The sequence below is a fragment of the Stegostoma tigrinum genome, unplaced genomic scaffold (genome assembly GCF_030684315.1).
Source record: "Stegostoma tigrinum isolate sSteTig4 unplaced genomic scaffold, sSteTig4.hap1 scaffold_50, whole genome shotgun sequence".
Classification (NCBI taxonomy): Eukaryota; Metazoa; Chordata; class Chondrichthyes; order Orectolobiformes; family Stegostomatidae; genus Stegostoma; species Stegostoma tigrinum.
The window spans coordinates 4,305,883-4,327,063 of record NW_026728430.1 but is presented as its reverse complement, the minus strand read 5'-3'; the positions used below and the strand labels follow the sequence as shown (position 1 = coordinate 4,327,063).

Genomic DNA, 21,181 nt, shown 5'->3' with positions numbered 1-21,181 from the left:
TGGGAGTGAGATCGGAGGGCTGTGGGAGTGGGGAGGTGGGGATGTATGGGAGGCGGGGAATAGATACAAGGGCTGTGGTGGGGGATCAGTAGTCATTGGGATCTTGCTGTGCAGTTGTTTGTTTATTCAAAATTTAGCCCCTTCTGGGTGTTGTATATGGGACGGGGAGAGGGGAGAGTTGGGGGAGATCAGGAATCCTAACCATATGTGAAGCTTTGGAAGTCATATCTGTGTTTCAGATGGGGCCACATGGCAGCAAGCAATCAATGGAAGATGCAGGTGTCAGGTTCGTTTTCGGAGACCCTCATGGACTTGCTGCAATAACAAGACACTGACCTGTTTAGAAAAACACAAATCCTTTTATAACCAAGCAAGTACAAGCTGTGGAGAATTATTGTACTCAACACGGCACAGAGCGCAGAGTCTCACAAGTAATTCTCCCCGAGCAGTGGACAGTCCCCGCTTTTTATACTTTACAAAGACATGATACATAAAACAGATGTAATGGGAGCTGCTTGGCCTGCTGTGTTCATCCAGCTTCACACTTTGTTACCCTGATACATAAAACAGTTTCACATTTTACAATGACATGATACATGAAACAATTACTACAACAGACAAAAACAGGATACCAAACAATGATTACATCAACAACATAAAAGACCAGGATATAGTATCGATTGCCAGTGAAGTAGCTGCTAATGGCAGGAGGCGATTTCGAGTTGTTGTCCAGGACAGATTCTGATTTCAAGTTGCCAGTGTTTCTGGCTGGAACAAAGTCAGTGCCCTGGCCCCTTTGTCAGCGACAGAAGTTACATGCTTCAGAGGTCTCACACCTTTACAAATGTTCCTTACTTAACCTTATTTGAAACAGTTTGATTCTTGTTTTATTCAGTCAGGAAGCTGAAGACAGTGTTTGCATAATGATGAGTGGGAAGATAAGGAGTTACAAAAGTTTTACACTGAATTCCTAGCTGGGCAGGAAGCTTCAGGGTAGTGCCTGCATACCGATGTGTAGGTAAATAAAAGACTTTAATTTATAGAAGTATAGACATCAATGGGATGTTATCCCAATAACATCTCACATGCACCACCCGAATGAAGTGTATTGGCGAGCTGAAGGCCATAGGAGATTGGAAGGGAGGGGTGAGCTGGATACTCCTGTCGATCCATCAAACTGTTTTCTCTCCTGCATTTCATCTTGGAATATCTGGGAGAAATTCCGCTGGGACTTATTGTCATTTTAATGGAGAGGTAGGTGGGTAGGATGGGTTGCCAGGATCTGGGAAAGGAAGACTACAATCCCTCCTCCTCCCCCCACCACCCCATGTCCCAATGCCACCTCTTGGCCCCTCTTGGCCTGTCTGTGAGGTTTTGGGGTGAATGGAGGGAATTGTTCCCATTGACTGGGACCTTATTCTGATCTCTGGGAGGGCTGTGGGTGAGGGAGTGGGGGTGTCAGTGCAGGATCTGGAACGGGGAGGGGCTCAGTATTACAAAGGGGCAGAAACTGCAGGGACTGACATCACACCCACCCCCCACTCCCTCTACGCCAGTGTTCAGGATGAGTTAAGATTCTCCATCAACGTGTGGCCATTTTCACATTTTGCTGTTTATGCAACCACACACAGCGCGGAGAGTGGAGGTGGGGTTGGGGTGAAGATGGGAGTGTTGGGGGGAAAAGGAATACAGCTGAAACAGGTAGAGGTGGACACGTTTAGCGAGGCTAGGTACAGAATCTTGGGAGGTGGTGGTGAGAGGCTAACTCACGTGTTCAGTCCGACTCTGCTCAAAAGTTGAAATGGGGGAGTGTAATATTTGCAGGCGGGTTCAGTGGGGGAGAGGCCTGTTTTCACATTGCAGCCTGTAGAGGGGGTGGGCCAGGCTCCGACAAGGTGTTGAGGGAATCCCTCAGCAGTACCGCACACAGCTGCCGGTGGGATCTTACTGTGCACCAATGCAGCCTGCAGGTCACCCTCACGTCGACATGAGGCTGTCTGCAGGGCCCTGGGCTGAGACTGCTGATGGCCTGATAGTGCGTGCACTGAGTTGTATGTCACCCCTTCTTTCCCCAACCCTACCGCAGCCCAGAACCACCCCACATTCCCTCACCCCTGCAACCTCCAAAATGCGACAATGATGTTGCAAATGTCCACGAGACACAGCGGGGAGATGGGAACACATGGCAAACGTGAGGCAGAAGAGGGCATTGCTATTGAAACTTGAAGGAAATGGAGAGAGTGAGGGACATTGATCGATTCTCGAGCAGGAGAAAGTCAACAGAGATCGATCCATGGATAGGGGCAGAGACAGAGATGGGGAGGGAGAGAGACAGGCGACTGGACACTTTGAAAGGTTCATCATTAATATTTCATGTAGAAACAGCACCAATCCCAGGTGGAGTGGGCAAGAGGTTTGTGCCTGGTGAATGGGAGTGGGCAGAGGGGAACATTGGTCATTTCTTTGTGTTTTTTTAACCGCATCGCCAGAGTGACAGAGAACAAGCTGTGGGGGGGACAGGTTAAACACTGAGTGGGGAGATGGAGAGGGACAGAGACACAGGCCCTGTTGGGTGACTCTCCACCACTGAGTCACTGCCCAGCCTCTCAGGAAATAAACCTTTTTTGAGTGCGAGCAGCAGCGGAGGCAAGACGGACCCGGAAGACCGCAGCTAAGGTAAAGCAGTTTATTTTTAAAATTACTTACCAGTAGCGGGCAGCGGTGTTTTTCCTCTTTCAGAGAAGGAGCGGGAGCAGCGGAGGAAGTGACGAGGACCAGAGGGGCAGCCGGGAAGGAAAGCAGTGAGTATAAATACTCACCCTTCGACGCCAACGGCCATTTTGAGTGCGAGCAGCAGCGGAGGCAAGACGGACCCGGAAGACTGCAGCTAAGGTAAAGCAGTTTATTTTTAAAATTACTTACCGGTAGCGGGCAGCAGTGTTTTTCCTCTTTCAGAGAAGGAGCGGGAGCAGCGGAGGAAGTGACGAGGACCAGAGGGGCAGCCGGGAAGGAAAGCAGTGACCATATATATCAGCAAGGCGGCTAAACCCGAGACTCTACAACTGTAGAGTCTCCCACCCGCCCTCCTCCTCTAACCTAGTTAGTAAGGTAAGGTTCATTCTAAACTTTCTCTATTGAATATAAGTTTGTTATTAATTTGTTATTATTATTTGACGTAAGCTTTCTACTTTAGTATTGAGTGGGTGTTCAGATAAGTGGGGTATGGACGCTAGGGCAGTTGCTTGTTCCTCCTGCAGAATGTGGCAGTTGGGAGATGTGGCACACGTCTCCACTGGCTACATCTGCGGGAAGTGCACCCAGCTACAGCTCCTTGAAAACCGTGTTAGGGAAATGGAGCTGGAGCTGGATGAACTACGGATCATTCGGGAGGCAGAGGGGGTAATTGAGAGGAGTTATCGGGAGTTGGTCACTCCTAAGGCTCAGGGCGAGGATAGATGGGTTACAGTTAGGGGGAGGAAAGGGGACAGACAGACAGTGCAGAGATCCCCTGTGGGCATTCCCCTCAGCAATAAGTATACCGTTTTGGATACTGCTGGGGGGGATGACCTACCAGAGGAAAGCCATAGTAGTCAGTTCTCTGGCACTGAGCCTGACACTGTGGCAAAGAAGGGAAGGGGGCAGAATAGAAAAGTACTCGTGGTAGGGGACTCGATAGTTAGGGGAATCGACAGGAGATTTTGTGGGCAAGATCGGGATTCCCGGAAGGTAAGTTGCCTCCCTGGTGCCAGGGTCCGGGACGTCTCCGATCGGGTGTATAAAGTGCTAAAAGGGGAGGGCGACCAGCCAGAAATCGTGTTACATATTGGCACAAATGATATAGCCAGAAATAGGTTTGAGGGTATAAAAAGTGATTTCGGGGAGTTAGGATGGAAGCTGCAGAGCAGGACGAACAGAGTAGTGTTCTCTGGTTTACTACCGGTGCCACGAGATAGCGAGGTGAGGAACAGGGAGCGGGCGCAGCTGAACACGTGGCTACGCAGCTGGTGTAGGAGGGAGGGCTTCAGATATGTTGATAATTGGGATGCCTTCTGGGGAAGGTGGGACCTGTACAAGAAGGACGGGTTGCATCTGAACTGGAAGGGGTCCAATGTCCTGGGTAGAAGGTTTGCTCGAGTAGTTCGAGAGGGTTTAAACTAGTATGGCAGGGGGGTGGGAACCTGAGCTGTATACCAGAGGTGAGCGTTGATGCAGGTGAGGCAGTAGCAAGAGGTAGACCAGCTAGTGGGAAGGATTTTCCTGGGAAGGAACCAAGGGATCGGTTAAAGTGTGTTTGCTTTAATGCAAGGAGTATCAGGAATAAAAGTGATGAACTTCGAGCATGGATCAGTACCTGGTGCTATGATGTTGTGGCCATAACAGAGACATGGGTTTCTCAGGGGCAGGAATGGTTGCTGGATGTTCCAGGGTTTAGAACATTTAAAAAGAATAGGGAAGGGGAAAAAGAGGAGGGGGTGTAGCACTACTAATCAGAGAGGGTATCACAGCTACAGAAGCTTCCATTGTCGAGGAAGATCCGCCTACCGAGTCAGTATGGGTGGAAATTAGGAACAGCAAGGGAGTAGTCACCTCGTTAGGGGTTTACTACAGGCCCCCCAATAGCAGCAGGGAGATTGAAGAAAGCATAGGTCGACAGATTTTGGAAAAGTGTGCACGCAGTAGGGTTGTTGTAATGGGTGACTTTAACTTTCCTAATATTGATTGGAACCTCCTTCGAGCAGAAGATTTGAATGCAGCTGTTTTTGTAAGGTGTGTTCAGGAGGGTTTCCTAACGCAGTACATTGACAGGCCGACGAAGGGAGAGGCCATTCTTGACTTGGTGCTCGGAAACGAGCCGGGGCAGGTATCAGATCTTGTGGTGGGAGAGCATTTTGGTGATAGTGACCATAACTGCCTCACATTCCACATAGCTATGGAGAAGGAGAGGATTAGGCAATATGGGAGGATATTTAATTGGGGAAGAGGAAACTATGATGCGATTAGACATGAGTTAGGAAGCATGGACTGGGAGCAGTTGTTCCATGGTAAGGGAACTATAGACATGTGGAGACGGTTTAAGGAACAGTTGTTGGGAGTGATGAGTAAATATGTCCCTCTGAGACAGGCAAGAAGGGATAAGATTAAGGAACCTTGGATGACGAGAGCGGTGGAGCTTCTTGTGAAAAGGAAGAAGGTAGCTTACATAAGGTGGAGGAAGCTAGGGTCAAGTTCAGCTAGAGAGGATTACATGCAGGCAAGGAAGGAGCTCAAAAATGGTCTGAGGAGAGCCAGGAGGGGGCACGAGAAAGGCTTGGCAGAAGGAATCGGGGAAAACGCAAAGGCATTTTACACTTACGTGAGGAATAAGAGAATGGTCAAAGAAAGAGTAGGGCCGATCAGGGATAGCATAGGGAACTTGTGTGTGGAGCCTGAGGAGGTAGGGGAAGCCCTAAATGAGTTTTTTGCTTCTGTCTTTACGAAAGAAACCAACTTTGTAGTGAATGAAACCTTTGAAGAGCAGGTGTGCATGCTGGAATGGATAGAGATAGACGAAGCTGATGTGCTGAAAATTTTGTCAAACATTAAGATTGACAAGTCGCCAGGCCCGGATCAGATTTGTCCTCGGCTGCTTTGGGAAGCGAGAAATGCAATTGCTTCGCCACTTGCGAAGATCTTTGCATCCTCGCTCTCCACTGGAGTCGTACTTGAGGACTGGAGAGAGGCAAATGTAATTCCTCTCTTCAAGAAAGGAAATAGGGAAATCCCTGGCAATTATAGACCGGTAAGTCTCACGTCTGTCGTCTGCAAGGTGTTAGAAAGGATTCTGAGGGATAAGATTTATGACCATCTGGAAGAGCATGGCTTGATCAAATACAGTCAACACGGCTTTGTGAGGGGTAGGTCATGCCTTACAAACCTTATCGAGTTTTTTGAGGATGTGACTAGAAAAGTTGATGAGGGTCGAGCTGTGGATGTGGTGTATATGGACTTCAGTAAGGCATTTGATAAGGTTCCCCATGGTAGGCTCATTCAGAAGGTCAGGAGGAATGGGATACAGGGGAACTTAGCTGCTTGGATACAGAATTGGCTGGCCAACAGAAGACAGCGAGTGGTAGTAGAAGGAAAATATTCTGCCTGGAAGTCAGTGGTGAGTGGAGTTCCACAGGGCTCTGTCCTTGGGCCTCCACTGTTTGTAATTTTTATTAATGACTTGGACGAGGGAATTGAAAGATGGGTCAGCAAGTTTGCAGACGACACAAAGGTCGGAGGTGTCGTTGACAGTGTAGAGGGCTGTTGTAGGCTGCAGCGGGACATTGACAGGATGCAGAGATGGGCTGAGAGGTGGCAGATGGAGTTCAACCTGGATAAATGCGAGGTGATGCATTTTGGAAGGTTGAATTTGAAAGCTGAGTACAGGATTAAGGATAAGATTCTTGGCAGCGTGGAGGAACAGAGGGATCTTGGTGTGCAGATACATAGATCCCTTAAAATGGCCACCCAAGTGGACAGGGTTGTTAAGAAAGCATATGGTGTTTTGGCTTTCATTAACAGGGGGATTGAGTTGAAGAGTTGTGAGATCTTGTTGCAGCTCTATAAAACTTTGGTTAGACCGCACTTGGAATACTGCGTCCAGTTCTGGGCGCCCTATTATAGGAAAGATGTGGATGCTTTGGAGAGAGTTCAGAGGAGGTTTACCAGGATGCTGCCTGGACTGGAGGGCTTATCTTATGAAGAGAGGTTGACTGAGCTTGGTCTCTTTTCATTGTAGAAAAGGAGGAGGAGAGGGGACCTAATTGAGGTATACAAGATAATGAGAGGCATAGATAGAGTTGATAGCCAGAGACTATTTCCCAGGGCAGAAATGGCTAGCACGAGGGGTCATAGTTTTAAGCTCGTTGGTGGAAAGTATAGAGGGGATGTCAGAGGCAGGTTCTTTACGCAGAGAGTTGTGAGAGCATGGAATGCATTGCCAGCAGCAGTTGTGGAAGCAAGGTCATTGGGGTCATTTAAGAGACTGCTGGACATGTATATGGTCACAGAAATTTGAGGGTGCATACATGAGGATCAATGGTCGGCACAACATTGTGCGCTGAAGGGCCTGTTCTGTGCTGTACTGTTCTATGTTCTATGTTCTAAACCCTGGGGACAGTCAGAAAGCATCTGCCCCTTGATCCCTGTTGAAATCTCTTCCATTTCTCTGGGTTCAAAACCAGGGGAAAGTGCTGATAAAATGGGGAAATGTTGGAGGTCAGTCAGTGGCAGGATTGCCTTTGTTTCTGTTTATTTTTTCTTCAAAATATCCTGGCTTTGATTTGGTCAATTTCTGTCTGTTTATTTTCTCTCTCTTTCTCTCTCTCTCTCTCTCTCTGTTTCCCCCGCTCACCCCTCACCCCACCATCTCATTCTCTGTCTCTCTCTCTCTGTGCTGGGGCAGGGGGGGAGATATCTGACACTGAAGCTTGTAGACAGTGAGACACACAGATTCTGGGAGTGGGGGTGTGGGATGTGTGAGGGGGGTGTGAATCCCAGCTCTGGAGTAAATATCTCTCCTGCCCTTCCCCTCAAACAGAAACACTGGGACAGTGAGGCAGTTTGAGATATCTTCCTGTTCCCCACTCTCTGTGTTTAAAATCAGGAGCTGTGCTGGTGTTTGGGTGGAGGGCGGGGTGGGGTGGGGTGAGGAGAGTGTGAGATTGTGGATACTCAGGCATGTTCAGCAGTGGGATCTTGCTGTGCTGGGTGGGGAATGTCTCAGATTGCTGAAGGCAGCAAGCGGTGAGATTTTGCTGAGCTTTCGGTGCTTTTTAAAAAAAAAATCCATTTTCATTTCTCTCTGTCTTACCTCCACCCCCAAGGAGATTTTATTCGGGAGCTGAAACTCGGGATGATGCAGAGTCAGAGAGAATCAAATCATTCTGCAGTGAGGAATCGTCAGACAGGAGCTGGGACCAGAGAGAGCGAGACAGAGAGAATCACAATAAACCATCCAGTGTCCTTGTCGTTCAATTCCACACTCACATGCTCACAGGAAAAATGAATTATGGGGCTCAGGCAGTCTCTGGAGTTTGGACCACAAGGGCGTGAGACCTGGGCTGGGGCTTGGGGGAGACGAAGGGGAAAAATGGGGCTGCTGCACAGTCTGATCCCACAGATTTCACTGCCTTCCTCTGACTCCATATTCCCAGCTTCTTGTCTCTCTCACAGCTTTCCATAAGTCTCCATCTCCCCCACATCCCCAAATCTCCCCCATCCACTCTCCCCTGATCCTCTGATATCCTTCCTTCGAATCACTTGGCTCCCTTCCTGGGATTTTCAGGAACTGTTCCAGCGTACAATCTTTCTGAAATCTGGCCTTCCCCATTCACCTCTCTCTGCACTTTCACTCTCTCACTGTCCTGTGGGATCTTGCTGTTCCTGCCTGACAGTCATTCTATCTGCATGCTCCCTCACTGTCTCCCTATTCCCTACTCTCGATGGTATCTCTCTGTCTGCTCTTCTTTCACTCGATTTCTCTCTGTCTCTCTCTCTCTCTATCCTTTCCTATTTTCTCCCTGGGATTTCTCTCTCTCTCTCTCTCTGTCCTTTCGTGTTCTCTCCCTCGGATTTCTCCCTCTCTACCTGTCCTTTTCCATTCTATCCCTGGGTTTGCTCTCACTCTAAGTTGCTTTCTGTTTCTCTACCTGAGTTTATAGCGGGTTTTGAGAAAATTTGTAGCTCAGGTTGAGTTTCTGGATGTAAGTTTGCTCGCTGAGCTGGAAGGTTCATTTTCAGACGTTTCATCACCATTCTAGGTAACACCATCAGTGAGCCTCCGACGAAGCGCTGGTGTTATGTCCTGCTGAGTTTACATTAACCTCAGTTTATTTTCCCCCTCTTTCCCACTCTTTCTATCTGCCCTTTTTCTTGTTCTCAATGGGATTTCTCTCTGCCCTGTCTGTCTGCCCTTCTGACTCTCCCAGTGGTACTCTTTTGCTCCGCCTCTGCCTCTGGGTTTCCTCATTATGTCTCTCTTGCTGAGATCATTCTCTCTCCCCTCCCTCTGCCTCTCTCCCTTTCTGTTTCTCTGTCTCTCTCCTCAATCTTTCTCTGTCTATCGTCTGTTTTCCAGCCTCAAGTTTCACACTCTCTCGGTCCGTGTGTCTCTCTCGCTTGTCTATCCTTCTATCGCTCTCTGGGGTCTTTCTGTCCCTTTCTATCTGACCCTCTGTTTCTCTCTCCCTATCTTTTCATCTCCCTCTGTCTCTGTCCTACACCTTTTCACTCCCTGGGATCTTTCTCTGTCTCTCTCTCCTTCCCCCTCTCCCCCCTCTCACTTTCCCTCCCTCCCTGGGATTATCTGCCTGCCTGCCCATTGCTCTCTCTCCCTCCCTGGGGCTGTGTCACTCTGTCTGCCTGTATCTCTCTGTCTCTCTCCCTAGAGTGGGTTTGGGCTTTGTGCCAGAGTGGAGAGGGGTGTATATTTATTGGAGTGAGATCGCCCCTGTTTTCTTCTCTCCCTCTCTTTCTTTGTCTGTCCCTCTCTCTTTATCTGTTCCCCTCTCCACATCACTTCACTATTCTTCTGTCTCTCTATACCTCTTTTCTCCTGTTGGATTTTCTTTCTCTCTCTCTCTCACCCCTCTCCCTCCTTCTGTGTGTTTCCACTTCTTACTCCCCATAGCTTGTCTATCCCTTGGCATGTCTGTGCCTCTTTTCTCCTCGTGGGTTCTCTCCCTCCCTCTCTGTCTATGACTCTCTCTCCCCATTGCTTGCCTCACCCTCCCTGAGCCCCTGCCCCACCTGAGTTTCACCCTTGCCTGCTCTCTCTAAACTGAAAGGGGGGTGGGGGGTTACCTGTCTCATTGAGGGGGGCAGGGTCTGCCTGGGGACCAGGGTCTTGCTGTTATGTCAGGCAGTCAGTGAAAAGACCTCTGAGTCTCTCGCCCTATGCCCTGTGACCTCTGCCCCCAGGGTGAGGCAATGACTTGGTGAGGTGGAGGGGGGATTGTCCACAGAAGGAAATGCAGAGGGCCATTTATATACAGTGGAGTTGCGGTCACGGAGGAACTGGGAGGGGAGAGGAGCTCTATGTGGGGGGGGTGGTAATTATAAACTGAGAGTTGAAACTTTTTGTGAGGGACAAAATATTTGTGTGGTAAAACTCAAGTTGGGGAATTTTGAAAGGTGTTGCAAACATTTATTGAGGGGGCAATATCAGGGGAAATGCAAAGTGGGGGAGTCCCAAAATGGGGAAGGAGGGCAAGCTTTGGGGGCAATATTGTGGAGAGTAACTGAAATTGGGGAAGCAGCAATATAAGGGAAAAATATTTGACAGGGAGGGTCAAATTACTTATGGGGGGGTGCAATATTGTTTTGGGGAGGCACAGGATTTGGAGATGGGGTACAATATTGTGATGGTCGGGAAAAAGTGGAGGACACATTTCTGGGGAGGTAAAAAGGGGCAAAACGTGGAGACAGTGAAACATGCTGGACAGAAGATTTGGGCAGGAGGCAGAAAATGGCTCAAAATTGCATGCCACAAAATTCTAGGGCTCATTTTGGCAGGGGTCATTTCAGGGGAGCACATTGGGAAGCATACATTTAAGGAAGGCATTTGATAAGGTTCCCCATGGTAGTCTCATGCCGAAAGTAAGGGGACATGGGATGGGGGGAAATGTTGCAGATTGGATTCAGAATTGGCTGACTCTTAGAAGACAAAGGGTGGTAGTGGATGGAAAATATTCAACATGGTGCTCAGTTACAAGTGGTGTACCTCAAGGATCTGTTCTGGGTCCTCTTCTATTTGTGATTGTTGTGAATGGTTTGGATGAAGGAGTGGAAGGGTGGATTATTAAGTTCGCAGGCGATATGAAGGTGGGTCGAGTTGTGGATAGTGTGGAGGGCTGTTCTAGGTTACAAAGGGATGCAGAGCTGGGCAGAGAAATGGCAGATGGAGTATAATCCTGAAAAGTGTGAGGTGATTTATTTTGGAAGGACAAATTTGAAAGCAGAGTACAGGGTTAACGGAAAGATACTTGGCAGTGTGGAGGAGCAGAGGGATCTTGGGGTGCATGTCCACAGTTCCCTGAGAGCTGCCACCCAGGTGGATAGAGTTGTTAAGAAGGCACTTGGTGTGTTAGCTTTCATTAATAGAGGGATTGCGTTCAAGAGCTGTGAATTTATGCTCCAGCTGTACAAAAGCATGGTTCGGCCACATCTGGAGTATTGTGTCCAGTTTTGCTTGCCTCATTACAGGAAAGATGTGGAATCATTGGAAAAGATTTAGAGGAGATTTACCAGGATGTTGCCTGGAACAGAAGGAAGGTCTTGCGAGCAAAGGTTGAGAGAGCCAGGGCTTTTCTCTTTAGAACGAAGGAGAATGAGAGGTGACTTGATAGAGGTGTACAAAATGATGAGCGATATAGATAGAGTGGACAGCCAGAGACTTGTTCCTAGGGAGGAGGTAGCTATTATAACGGGGCATAGTTTTAAAGTGAGTGGCAGTAGATATAGGGGAGACGTCAGAGGTAGGTTCTTTACTCAGAGAGTGGTTGGGGAGTGGAATGCATTGCTGGAGCAGATAGTGGAGTCGGCCTCATTAGGGGCATTTGAGTGGCTATTAGATCGGCATGTGGATGACAATCTCAGGTGGGGGTGGAGGTTAGATAGGCCTTGGATTTAGGGTAAACGTTTGGCACAACATCATGGGCCGAAGGGCCTGGACTGTGCTATGTTCTATGTATATGTGATGGGAGCTACTTGTGGGATCTCACCGAGCTGAGTAGGGTAAGGGGTGGATGGTGATGCAGGAGGGAAAAAGGGAGACAGCTGAAAGAGGGAGAGGTGGGTGTGGTGGGGGGGGGGGTGATAGGTACAGGATCTGGGGTGGGGGGGATAGGGGAGAGGAGGTTACTCCAGTGTTCAGGCCGAGCCCAGCTCCAAGTTGAAATGGGAGAGTTCAGTGTTTGCTGGTGGGGAGGCCCCTTTTTGCAATTTGCAGCCTGTGGGATCTTGCTGTGTGGGGACAGCCTGTAGCCGTTCCCTTTACAGTAGCGAGGCTACACTTTCCAAATTCAGATGTGGTGGGGCGGGTGAGGAGGGAGGGCTTCCGAAAGTGGGTGGAAATGATGCAGAAACGTTCAGGCTTCTTCAGTGTGGGGTAAGGGCATTGCAGGGGACAGCAGGTGGGATCCTGCTGTGCAGAATGTCCTTCATTCCTATGTCAGCTCCTCTCCTTGTGGGGGCGCTGTGGGGGTGGGAGGATGGGCTCCAACAGGTCGTTAAGGGAATCCATTGGAGGTCCTGCATACTGTAGTCTGTGGGATCTCGCTGTGTATCCCCTTTGGCAGCATGTCACCCTCAGGCTGTCTGAAGGGACCCAGGCTGAGTTTTCTGACAGTCTGATAGTGGGTGGGGTGTAAAATCCCTCCCTTTTGCTGTGCGCCCCCCCACCCCAGTCAGACACGCCCCTCTCCACCACCTCTCGTCACCCCCTCACCCACCAAAATGTGACAGTGTCATGCCTCCCAGACACAGTGGGGAGAAGGGAACACGTGGCAAATGTGAGGCAGGAGAGGGCACTGCTGTCAAATGGAGAGGGAAGAGAGAGAGAGAGTGAGGCATTGAGCCATTATCGGGCAAGAGAAAGCTCAACAGAGATGAAGACATTGATAGGGACAGAGAGAGAGGGAGAAAGGGGAAGGGGTGGAAAGGAAAGAAAGAGAGAGAGAGGTGACTGCACCAGTGGAAGATCCACGTCTAATATTTAATGTAGAATCAGAACCAATCCCAGACAGAATGGACACGGGGGCTGAGCCCGGTGAATGGGAGTGGACCGGGGGGAGGAGGGCACTGGTTTTGTTTTTCAACATCCCCCACCCCATAATGTCAGAGAACCAGCTTGAGGGGGCAGGTTAAACACGGAGGGAGGGAGAGACACAGGCCCTGTGGTGTCACTCCTACCACTGAGTCATTGCCCAGCCTGTCAGAAATTAAACCCTGGGGGCAGTCAGAAAGCATTTGCCCCTCGAATCCAGATGAAATCTGTTCCCATTCTCTGGATTTAAAAGTCAGGGGAAAGTGCTGAGAAATTGGGTTGATTTTGGAAGTCAGTCAGTGATGGGACCTCGTTTTGATCCTCGTTATTTTGTTTCAAAATATATTGGCTTTGATGTGATCAATTTCCATCTCTCTCTCTCCCTGGGGGATTTCTGAGAGACTGAAACTTGGGCACAGACAGAGGGAGACAAACAGAGTCTGGGAGTGGGGATGGGTGTGTGAATCCCAGCCTCTGGAGTAAACATTTCTCCTGCCCCCCTCCCCTCAAACAGAAACACTGGGACAGGCCTGAGACAGGTTGAGACACCTTCCTGTTTGGCGTTCTCTCAGTTTAACATCAGGGGCTCTGCTGGGGGAATGGGAAGCTGTCAGGTTGTGAAGTCCAAGCAGCAATGGGATCTTGCTGTGCTTTAGATGCTATAATTTATTTATTCAATTTTCATTTCTCTGTCTTTCCACACCTGCCCCCGAGGAGATTTGACTTGGGAGCTGAAACCCCAGATGATGTGGGGCTGCTGCACAGTCTGATCCCACAGATTTCACTGCCTCCCTCTCTCTCTGCCTCCAAATCTCAGCTTCCTGTACCTCCCACTGCTTTCTATAAATCTCTGTCTCCCCCACATCCTTCACATCTCCCCGTTCACCAATACCCCACCTCAAGTCTCTCCCGCAACTCTCTCACCCCTTTCCCCAGATTTTGCAGGAACTGTTTTAACGTCCAGCTTTTCCCATTTCTGAACTTCCCAGTCCACCTCTCTCGACACCTTTCTCTCCGCCTGATGGTCATCCTATCTGTGACCACCCCACTCTGTATCTCCATCACTCACTCTCCATGGTATCTATTTGCTCTCCTCTCCTTTGATTTCTCTCTGTACCTGTCCTTTCTCGTTCTCTCCCTGGGATTTCTCTCCCTCTCTCTGTCAGTCCTTCTCTCTGTATGCTGGATTTATTCCCCACTCCCACCTCTCTGCCCTTTTCCTTGCTCTGAATGGCATTTCTCTCTCTTCTCTCTCTCACCCCGTGGCTTTATTGTTCTCTCTCTGCTCCTTTCCTTGGGTTTTGTCTTGTCTCTCTCGCTGGTTTCTTTTGCTCTCTACTCCCTCTCTGTCTCTGTCCCAGGCCCGTGCCTCAATCCCTTCTGTCCTCCCAGATCCCAGTTCTTCCAGTCAGTTCCCAGCTCTCCCTACCTGACATACACCTCCCTCAGGTACAGAGCAGAGTAAGAGGCTTCTTTGTGAGATTAAAGCAGGATGTGAGGTGGTGTGAGAAAAAGCAACAACTCAAAAGTTCTGTCCAGTGGCTCCTGTCTGTCTCTCCCTTCTCCCCCTTAAACAGTCACTCCCTTTCTCTCACACTCCTTCACACTCTCTCTCTCTCTCTCTCTCTCTTTCTCTCTCACACACACACACACACACACACACACACACACACACACACACACACACACACACACACACACCAGGCCTGAAATCCACACAGATACAAAACTGCAGTTTAAAACTAGCTACAACACCCTTTCATTCTGAAAAGGGAACAGAGTTTTCTGCAGCCAGGGAACCCACATTTATCCCACAGGGGAACACAATACTTTCACTCAAACACAAGATGTGAGTGGGATTGAACTGAACCAGTACAGTTGGCGAGTTTACTTTTAATGATTTTCTGAGAATGAACATCAATCAGTTTCACAGATGGACATCAAGTGATGCCATGGATCTGTTGCACCATTGGGCGTATGTACATTGCACAAATGATCATGTGTTTCTTAAACACATTCACCTTCTCCCTGACAGTAGCCAAGGGGCATCACAGCACTGTCCCACTTTCTCATCGGCATTTCATTTGTAAAAGCTGGGAATTACCTGATTGACAAGAACTGTCTTAAAGCTGGTTAATGTCAGGGCTGTGCCTGCGACTGCACATGGAATCTGTATGTGTCATTTTGTTTCTTTGTGTCTGTGTTTCTGTGTGTTTGTGGTGTGTGCTTCTGCGTTTGTGTGTGGCTGTGTCTATCTGTGTGCTTCTGTCTTTGCATGACTGGGTCTGCATGTACATATGTGTGTAAAAATGTATCTGTGTGTCTCCATGTCTGTGCCTATATGTGTGTGTGTTTGTGTCTCTGTGTGTGTGTGTGTGTGTGTGTGTGTGTGTGTGTGTCTGTGCCTGTGTGTATTGACGCTGCTGTGTGCTGCTCTCTCTCTCTTTGACTGAGCCCCTGCTGGCTTTCACCATCGATCATCCTTGTGCAGTGGCGTGAGGAGGCCAGCAGAGGGGGATATTGTTTCACTTTAAACACAAGGGAGCAATCGGGATCGGAGATAACAAAGTGTGGAGCTGGATGGACACAGCAGGACAAGCAGCATCTCAGGAGCACAAAAGCTGACGTTTCGGGCCTAGACCCTTCATCAGAAAAGTGGGATGGGGAGAGGGTTCTGGAATAAATAGGGAGAGGGGGGAGGCGGACCGAAGATGGTTTGCAGTGGGAGAGAGATCACCTGAGGTTGGTCCGGAGGGAGGAGGGTAACTTCTTCAGGTTAGAAAAGGCTTCACAGTGAGGTTAACATTGTATCAGAGATCATGGGAACTGCAGATTCTGGAGCAATCGGGAGTGAGACATAGATCCCTCTCTCTCTCTCTCTCTCTCTATATATATATATATATATATCCCCCACCTCATTCTGTCTTTGCCCCCCCTCTCTCTGCCTCTCCTGCTCTCTCACTCCATCTCTCTCCTCCCTCCCTTTCTCTCTGCCTCTCTCTCTCTCTGTCTGATCCTTCGAGTTTGGCCCACCATGAGGAAAGCTCATGTTTGATGTGATGGTGAGTGAACGGAAGGAAGGTGATAAATCTCATGTGAGAAGCAAAATGGGACGATGGACAAACTAAGACAGCGAACATTAGAAGATATTGAGTGTCTGTGAGCAGCTTATTGTTGAGAATGTGATGCCTGAGAGCCCTGTCCGCTTCCCTTCCATCACTTCACTGAACATTGAAGATAACTCACTCAGAGGCAGTAGGAACTGCTGATGCTGGAGTCTGAGATAACACAGTGTGGAGCAAGAGGGACACAGCTGGCCGGCAGCATCAGAGGAGCAGGAAAGCTGATGCTTCGGGTCAGGAGCCTTCTCCAGAAATGGGGGAGGGGGAATTAGGCTGAAAAATAAATAGAGGGGCGGCGGTGATAGAAGGTACATAGTGGAGGGATACGGTGGGAGAGAAGACGGACAGGTCAAAGAGGCGTGGATGAAGCCGGGGAGGTGAGTGTGGTTGGTGGGGATGGTCAGTGAGGTGGAGGGAGTGGATAGCTGTGAGGAGCGGGTAGGTGGGAGGAGCGGATATGTGGGAGGGAAGATGGACCGGTCAAGGAGACAGGGATTGGGGGTTGATGCTGGTCTTGGGATGAGATCTGGTGAGGAGTGTGGAGGATATGAGGGTTATACTTCCCTCTCCACCCCATCTGCCTTTTGAGGAACTGCTGTCTCCGCGATTCCTTCGTGCGCTCCACACCCCCCATTAACCCCACCAACTCCGGCATCTTTCCCTGCAACCGCAGGAGGTGCTAAATCTGCCCCTGCACCTCCCTCCTCACCCCCATCCCAGGCCCCAAAATACCGTCCACGTTAAACAGATGTTCACCTGCACATCCCCAAATGTGGTCGATTTTATCCGCTGTTCCCAATGTTTGCTCCTCAATGTCAGGGAAACCAAACGGAGGCCCAGAGACCGCTTTTTGTGAAACACCCACGCTCGGTTTGTGACAAACGACTGCACGTCCCAGTAGCGAACGAGTTCAACATTCCCTCCCACTCCTCAGACGACATGCCTATCCTGGGCCTCCTCCAGAGCCACATCGATGGCACCTGGAAACTGGAGGAACAGCAACAATAATACAGTTCACTCTGCTGCTTGGCTCTCTTTAATGTACATATTTATCAATTACAAATTGAAGTGATAGGTACAGTCAGTGGAATGGTGCCTTTTCTCACTGGCCCACTGAGTTGAGACAATCATTGAAATGTTTCCCTGTAACCCCCTGCAAGATGAGTTTGGACCAGCGCTACCTCCAGTCTGTTACCGTAGCGACAGGCTGCTTCATTGCTGAAACATTGAACTGAAATGAGAAAATCCTGGATGGATTGATTAATGAGTGAATTTGATTGATTGATGAATTTGGGTAAAGGGATATTTCAGCACATTCTTCAGCTGCTGCCTGAACTGAGTCTGGGTCACGGCATAAATCGCGGTGTTTGTGCAGCAGCTGAGGAGCTGCAGCATGAAGCCCAATTCCTGCACAAAGTAATCCAGATACACAGACCGATACCCAATCCACCACATCCGGAACCATATAGAATACACCATGAACATTGACCATAACAGGATGAAATTGGCCGAGATCACAAACAGTAAAATGATGGATTTTTTTCGATTTCTCATTTCTGTGTCACACTGACCGTCCCCATTGGTGTGAGCCTGGAGTCTCCTGCGGGCTCTGCTGGTCACTAAAATGTGTCTGACGGTGAAAACATTGAGCAGCAGAATCAGGAGAAATGGGAGAGTCGGGGTTAGAATGTGGTGGAGGAACTCGATTGTGGTCCAGGCGCGAGAGGAATAAACAGTCATTGTTCCCACACAAAACCAGGGGGCGTTCACCAGCCAATAGCGAGCTGTGAGCATAAAATACCAGAAAATGTTCTTTAAACAGCTCAGCACAGTCACTGTTCCCAGAACCACAGCCGCCGTTTTCTCACTGCAATATTTACTTTTCAGCTTCTGGCAACAAATGGCCACAAATCGATCAAAGGTGAAAGTGACGGTGAACCAGACAGAACAGTCAGTGGCTGCATAAAGCAGGACGGCGTGGATATTACACACGGGGATGTACCACAGGCAATAAAACTGTTCCTCATAAGCAATGGGAGTGTGTCTCAATATCAGATCGAGGATAATGACCAGTAGATCCGCCACTGCCATAGCCCCCAGGTAACGTCTGACACATGGAGACAATCCACAATCTTTATAAAGCAGGACGTAGATTGTCACTACGTTAACTGTGAGGAAGGAAAACAAACAAATCATAAACCAGCCTGGAAGCAAAGTTACCAGTTTGATTGAGGACCGAGTGACATTTTCAAATGTGTCGCTGATTTATTGCGGGGAAAAAAAGCTGATATAACAAATAGTAATTTCTCAATTTTGTTTGTGAAAAACGCAACATGAAACACAAGAAGCACTCCCACCCGAAACACACAGACACACATCCATAAGAACGGATGTTTTCTGGAACATTCCCACCTGCGCAGTCACAGGTCACTTCTTCACAGTTCCTGATACAGAGGGTGAAGACATTGCATTCCTGAAGGATTCTTTCCCAGTTCCTTGAAGACAAACAGAGTATAAAAAATTCTGTCTGTTTGTCTAAATTGTGGTCAATTTTCAGATGTGAAGAAACATGAACACAGGGAAAATGTATTCACCCCTTTAACTCCCTGAGGAAATTTTGAAACAGTATCTCCTTCTCCCTGGAAAGGGATCATTTCCCTCAGGATCTTATCTTTTGTTCAATTAACTGACATCCAAACATTCACAAATAAATTCGGTTACAGAATGTTCCGGGGAAAGTCGGTGACAGAATGTTCCGGGGAATGTCGGTTACAGAATGTGATGGAGTCATAAAGATCCACATCACAAAGGCCCTTCTGTCCATCAGTTTTGTTGAGAAACACAGCCTCGCGGTGGAAATCTCTCCCCAAACTCAACACAACTGGCAAACACAAACTGAAGGCATTGCCAGATCAGCTGAAGTGGTCAGTTATCTCACATTCTCAATTCACCTCACGGAACCAGCCCAGACACCACAAACCCAGATGGAATATCTGTTCAGCATGGAGCACTGTGCAGACCAGGCTAGTGTCCTGCTCAATGCAACCCGGCAATTTGCCCAGAGTGGGACACTGTGCAGGCCTCACCAGTCACATAGATATCAGTCCAGCACGGGGAGCTGTGCAGACCACACCAGTGCATCGATCTATAACCCTGGATCAGGTACCTCTGCAGCACGGGGGGCTGTGAAGTGAACACCACTGAACTGATCTCTAAACCCGGAGCAGTTACCCTCCCAGCGTGTAGATCTGTACAGACCACTCCAGTGCGGTGCTCGGTTAACGCTGCGTTAAATCGCTGCCCAGTTTGGGGAAACTTGCAGCCCATGCTGGAAGTGACAGGATGTGCTGCTCCCATCCATTTACAGCTCCATATCTCCAATGTGCCATGACAAGGGGTGCCATGGGTGTGAAAATCACTGCCAGAGAGAGATGGTGGGGAATCAGTTTAAATACGAACAAATGGGATGGATTGGATTTCTAGACAGAGACGGGGAGATTGAGAGACTGTGTCATGGAAGGATGTGCTCACAAGTTTTAGAATACTGACATGTAGACATTTTGATAGCATCTTGCAACATGGGTCAGTGTTTCAGGAATGATGTGTGAATAGGATATTGCTGTGAGTTCAGATGATGGAGAGTTTTGAATGAGCATTTGTTCTGCATTTGTGACAGACAGTGTGGTGAGCACAGTTTTTGACTCATTGGGCTGAATCTAACAATAATTTGTCTCAGTGACATTTCAATTGAGTTTGACAGAAGGATAGTCTGCAGGAGGCCGAGCTAGTTTTTTGATGCTATGTTATCAAACTCCCCTCATTTTCTCCCTCACCCAGCACATGCCATTCCTCTCATTCAATGCCAGCCTGACTCTCCCACCCATCATGGCTGGTAATAGTTCCCATCGCCTGGATGGCCCAGGTATTCCATCCCTGGTGCAGGTGCCATTCTTTAAAAGGCCAATGGGCACACATTAGAACTTTCTTAGTTTGGTGCCAGCCTACACGGTTTACCCCGAGCCTGGCAGATCAGGAGCAATTGCACCAAGATTGATCGAAAGGGACACGGAGATCCTGGTGCATGGGCGAGTACAAAGGAGGACCATTCTTTTAGCAGAGGAAACCACACCACCAGACCCACCGAGTATGGCCTGAGCTCACCACACAGCCCAGTGCAGTACCTGCAGTCTGAAGAAATGTCCAGCAACACAGGGCAACAATAGCCTTCCCCGCTCCGTCAGGATAAACAACACTGTATTCTCACTGCTCCATCTCTCCTTCTCTCTCTCTCTCTGCCTCTGTGTCTCTCTCACTCTCTCTCTCTGTCTCTCTCACACACACACACACCACCTCCGCTACTCCCCTACACTGAAAACATTGCATGGAATCAACATTGTCAACTGATTCAATCCGGACACCTCACCAATTCCCCCTCACCTACACCATCACTAACAGCAGGGCCATGCACATTCACCTTCATTCCAACCCTCCCTTTCCCTCATTCCAGGAGGAACAGCCTGGGATAGGACAGAAAAGGCCAAGCAGGGCGGTGGTGTTCCCCACATCAGTTCCCTCACCCACCTTCCCCCGCCGCATGGGGTGGACCCTGGAATGAGCTGGAGAGAACCAGGACGACCCGTGTGGAGATTCCAAAATATACATGTCCCACCGACCGAGTAAGCAGCAATGTTCAGTGAAGGGTAATTCTCACTTTAACCCCACTGTCAGTTCCATTTCCACCTGGCACAGCTTAGAAACTGTGTCCCTGATGCCATCTCCCTTTTATATCGAGCCGGTATAAATGGAATCCCCACGGTCTCGGTGGGCAGGAGGGTGGGCTCACAACACATCGTCTCCACCAGCTCCCAGGAAGGGAGCACGGAGTCTCCCTCCTACACCTCCTCCTTCAGACAGGTCAGATACTGAATCTAACCTGTAATATTTACTAGTCTCCCAACTTGTCCCTACATCTTCAATAATCAAGCATTGAAAATCTCACAGAGTCACAGTCCCCATGGAACAACTGAAAGACTGTCACACTCACTGGAGAGAGCAAATACTGATGTACTCTCATGGAGTGACTCAAATAATGAAATGCTGTCCACGGAATAACAGGAATCCTGACACACACCAGATGGAATGAATGAAATATTGACAAACCACAGAGCCAGAGAAATTCTGATAGTCTCCCCTTATTTGTGTAAGTATCGGTGTATTTGTGTATGTATCTGTGTGTCTCTGTGTGGGTCAGGTCTGACAGTCTCTG

General features: G+C 48.9%; 1 long non-coding RNA gene across 1 annotated transcript in view; it reads right to left on the bottom strand.

Moving 5' to 3' along the window:
* Positions 1-16,824, bottom strand: part of LOC132208670 (uncharacterized) — a 31,384-nt gene extending 14,560 nt beyond the window's left edge. The window contains exons 1-2 of the long non-coding RNA XR_009444802.1: positions 16,672-16,824; positions 2,707-2,887 (exon numbers count right to left, since the gene is read on the bottom strand). This is a non-coding gene — a long non-coding RNA (uncharacterized LOC132208670). The remainder of the gene's footprint in view (positions 1-2,706; positions 2,888-16,671) is intronic.
* Positions 16,825-21,181: the final 4,357 nt, after the last annotated feature.